Here is a 4869-nt window from a genome sequence, read left to right on the forward strand (position 1 = left end):
TTTCTGGCCTGGCGTGAATGATTTTCGTAGAATATGTTGATCATGAAACGCCTTCATCCTGTCCTTGTAAATTATCGTATTCTCGTATGCGTCGTTCCGGATTTCTTCAAGTTCATTCAACTGCAGTTTGCGTAGCGAGCCAGCGTTGTCTAGATTGAAATTAAGATTTTTGATCGCCCAGTATGCTTTATGTTCCAGCTCCACAGGCAAGTGACAAGCTTTCCCATAGACAAGTCTAAAGGGAGACATTCCAATAGGAGTTTTAAAGGCAGTACGGTATGCCCATAAGGCATCGATCAATCGGATTGACCAATCCTTACGATCAGGGTTAACCGTTTTCTCCAAAATGTGTTTAATCTCCCTATTAGAAATCTCAGCTTGTCCACTTGTCTGTGGATGGTATGGGGTGCTCACCTTATGAGAGATACCGTATTTCTTCATTAAGCTCTCGAATGGTCTATTGCAAAAGTGTGAGCCTCCATCACTAATGATGGCTCGAGGCGTTCCGAATCGAGAAAGGATGTTTTCTTTTAGGAATTTAATGACCGTGCGATGGTCATTCTTTCGACACGGAATCGCTTCGACCCATTTAGTGACATAATCCACGGCGAGCAAAATATACAGATTTCCAAACGATTGGGGGAATGGTCCCATGAAATCGATGCCCCAGCAATCAAATGCTTCAATGATAAGAATGGGATTCAAAGGCATCATATTTCGACGGGACAATGCTCCCAATTTCTGACAACGCTCACAAGCTTTGCAAAACTCATGAGTGTCCCTGAACATAGTGGGCCAGTAAAAGCCACACTGCAGAATCTTGGCCGTGGTCTTTTTAGCAGAAAAGTGACCTCCACAGGCCTCTGAGTGACAGAAGGAGATGACGCTCTGATGTTCATCGTCTGGTACACATCTCCTTAGAATTTGGTCTGGGCAATATTTAAATAAGTAAGGATCATCCCAGAAAAAGTTGCGCACCTCGGTGAAAAATTTCTTCTTATCTTGCGCAGTCCACTGTGTCGGTATGGCACCTGTAGCAAGATAATTAGCAATATCAGCGAACCAAGGTGAATGGGAGACTCTGAACAGCTGTTCATCAGGGAACATGTCATTGATATGGGTCGCCTCAAGGGAATCAGGGGTATTAAGGCGAGAAAGGTGATCAGCCACTACGTTCTCTACTCCCTTTTTATCTTTAATTTCCAAATCAAATTCTTGGAGTAGAAGGATCCATCTTATCAAGCGGGGCTTAGAATCATTCTTAGAAAGAAGATACTTCAGTGCCGCATGATCTGTATATATAATGATCTTGGATCCGATCAGGTAGGACCTAAATTTATCCAAGGCGAACACTACGGCTAAGAGTTCCTTTTCCGTAGTCGAGTAGTTCACTTGGGCAGGATTTAGAGTCCTACTTGCGTAGTGAATGACGTAGGGCTTCTTGTCTTTTCTCTGGCCTAGGACCGCCCCAAGAGCATAATCAGAAGCGTCGCACATAAGCTCAAAAGGAAGGTTCCAGTCGGGTGGCTGCATGATAGGTGCAGTGGTTAACGTGCCCTTAAGCTTGGTGAAAGCTTCCTGGCACTGCTCAGTCCATTCGTACGGAACATCCTTTTGAAGAAGATTACATAAAGGACGAGAAAGAAGACTAAAGTCCTTTATGAATCGCCTGTAAAAATCGGCATGTCCTAAGAAGGATCGCACGTCTCTGATGTTCTTAGGTGGAGGTAGGTTAGAGATAAGATCAATTTTAGCCTTATCTACCTTGATTCCCTTAAACGAGATGATGTGTCCAAAGACAATTCCCTTACGAACCATGAAATGGCACTTCTCCCAACTCAGTACCAAGTTCTTTTCCTCACATCGCTGCAACACATTTTTTAAATTTTCCAAACATTCACCGAAGCATGGACCAAAGAATGAGAAGTCGTCCATGAAGACCTCTAAATATTACCCCCACTATATTAGAAAAATACTCAACATACATTGCTAAAAAGTGGCGGGGGCATTACATAGCCCGAATGGCATCCTTTAGTATACAAAGGTGCCATAAGGACATATAAATGTAGTCTTTTCCTGATCTTCAAGGGCTATCTCTATTTGGTTGTAGCGAATACCCGTCAAGAAAAGCGTAATAGGAATGACCACTAACCTTTCCAGGATCCGATCAATGAATGGTAAAGGAAAGTGGTCTTTCCTCGTGACGTTATTAACTTTCCGTAGTCAATGCACATTCTCCAACCAGTAGTGACTCTAGTTGGCACGAGTTCATTATTAGCATTGGCCACGATGGTGATTCCGGACTTCTTAGGGACCACTTGAGTTGGACTCACCCATTGACTATCAGATATAGGGTATATAATACCCACATCCAATAGTTTAAGAACCTCGGCCTTAACCACTTCCTTCATGTTGGGATTTAGTCTACGTTGTGGTTGCCGAGCGGTTTTTGCATTATCCTCAAGGTATATGTGATGAGTACAAATCGAGGGATCGATTCCTTTGAGGTCCGCTATCGTCCATCCCAGGGCTCCTTTATGCTCAATGAGAGTAGATATAAGCATACTCTCCTGTTCTTTCTCCAGGTGGGCAGAGATCACCACCGGATATGTCTCATCTTGACCCAAATATGCATATTTCAAATCAGAGGGCAAAGATTTTAGGTCAAGCTTCGGCGGCTTGAGGTTAGACGGTAGAGGCACTACATCAGTTTGTGGTAATTCTTCAAATTGTGGCCTCCATCGGTTAACTTCAAGTACCGGTGCGATCAAGCAAGGCGCACGTCTCCCTAATCATGTCATCATCAAAATCATGGGAGTGGGCTAGGCACGTCTCTAGATGGTCGGAGGATAAGGTTAGAGGTGTCGTATCTTCCACGAAAGAGTCAATCATGTTAATGTCGTGAAAATCGTCATCATCCTCGAAGTTTCTGCCGTTATTGAAAAAAATGTTTGACTCCAATGTCAAATTTCCAAAAGACATAGTCATGATACCATTCCTGCAATTGATAATTGCATTTGATGTAGCAAGGAATGGGCGACCAAGAATGACAGGAATCTGAGTGCTCATGTTATTGATGGGTTCAATGTCCAGGATGATAAAGTCTACAGGGTAGTAAAATCTATCAACTTGGACCAACACATCCTCAATTATCCCTCTTGGTACACGACAGAGCGATCGGCAAGTTGTAGTGTGGTTAGGGTGGGTTTTAATTCACCCAAACCTAACTGTTTGTATAACGAGTAGGGAATCAAATTGACGCTCGCTCCTAAGTCAAGAAGTGCGTGATCAATTCGATGGTTCCCGATTACACATGATATGGTTGGGCTAAGGATCCTTGAATTTCTGCGGCACGTCTTGCTTGAGGATGGTACTCACTTTCTCGATCAAGAAGATTTTCTTTTGAATAATTTTCCGTCGCAGTCGTGCATAAGTCTTTTAGGAATTTGGCATATGAAGGTATCAGTTTAACGACATCAAGGAGAGGAATGTTGACTTTCACTGTTTCAACACCTCTAAGATATCCCGAGAGTTAGAGAGAGGTTTTGGTGAAACCAACCGTTGGGGAATGGAGCAACTGGCTTCTCTAGAAGTTCAGGTTCCACTTTTTGTGGGGCATCACTTTGGATCCATCATTGTTGTCCTCTTTTGGTTCTTGAGGCTTCTCGGGCCTAACAGGAAGAGTTTTATCAATGATCTTCCCACTCCTAAGAGAGGTGATGGATTTAGCATGTCCCATCCTGATTTGAAGAGCTGGGATCATTATTCTCGTATTGCGGTTTAGGATTAGGGAGAGGTTGTGCAGGAAGCATCCCCTTTTCTATAACCGTCATACGAGAATCTATCTTTTGCATAAAATCTGTGATTCCCCGCATTGCCTGAGCCAGCTCTTGTATGGGATTTTGAACCGGTTCCTCTTGAGGTTTCACTTGATTTGGATTTTGATTGAAGAAACCTGGAGGAGTCGCCGTTTGTCCATTCCTCCAACTAAAGTTTGGATGATTTTTCCAGCCGAGGATTGTATGTGTTTGAGTTAGGTCCAGTTTAAGTTGTTTTATAGTTTTTTTCGGAATTTGCTTGTTCATTCAACACTCCTCGAAAGCGGGTATTGTAGGACGGTTTTCAATTGTGTGAATGTTGCAATCACAGATGCCGCAAAACAATTTCATTGACCTTATCCTTCTTTCCTTCCATGGCCTCAACTTTCCTTATGAGCGTAGTCACTTTACACTTGAGATCATCCTCTTCCTTCAAGAGATATAATCCACCTTTCTCCTTTAATTGAGTCGGCCTAGACGTGGTGTTCGACTTTGGGTAATAGTCCCAAGATTGTGTTTTTCACCAAACTATCGAGGTAGTCCCATACCTCGTCGATATCTTTATTAATGAACTCTCCATTACACATTGTCTCGACCATTTGGCGCATGAAAGATGTCATCCATCATAGAAAAAATTTGTAATGCGCCACGTTTCAAATCCGTGTTGTGGGCATGAATCTGACCAAATCTTTGAACCTTTCCCAACATTGAAAGAATGTTTCATCTTCCTTTTGGGCAAAGTTCATGATCGCTTTTCTGAGGGTAATCGTTTTATGATGTGGGAAGAATTTTTTTATGAATTCCCTCTGCATGTCGTTCCATGTGCCAATGGATCTAGGACGTAGTGAATGTAACCACGTCTTAGCTTTCTCTTTTAAGGAAAAAGGAAAGAGTTTCAGCCTAATTGTATCCTCAGATACATTAGGAAAACATAATGTAGCTATAATTTCATCGAACTCTTTCAAATGCAGATATGGACTCTCTGATTCAAGTCCATGGAATTTGGGAAGGAGTTGGATAACTCCTGGCTTGATGTCCATTTGTCCTGTAT

The 4869-nt window shown here is 42.6% G+C and overlaps 1 non-coding gene across 1 annotated transcript; it reads left to right on the forward strand.

Annotated features, from left to right (window-relative positions):
• Positions 1 to 4474: 4474 nt before the first annotated feature.
• Positions 4475 to 4582, forward strand: LOC131252248 (small nucleolar RNA R71). Its single transcript, XR_009174283.1, has one exon. It is a non-coding gene; the product is annotated as a small nucleolar RNA R71 (small nucleolar RNA).
• Positions 4583 to 4869: the final 287 nt, after the last annotated feature.

The sequence above is a fragment of the Magnolia sinica genome, chromosome 7, assembly GCF_029962835.1.
Source record: "Magnolia sinica isolate HGM2019 chromosome 7, MsV1, whole genome shotgun sequence".
Lineage (NCBI taxonomy): Eukaryota > Viridiplantae > Streptophyta > Magnoliopsida > Magnoliales > Magnoliaceae > Magnolia > Magnolia sinica.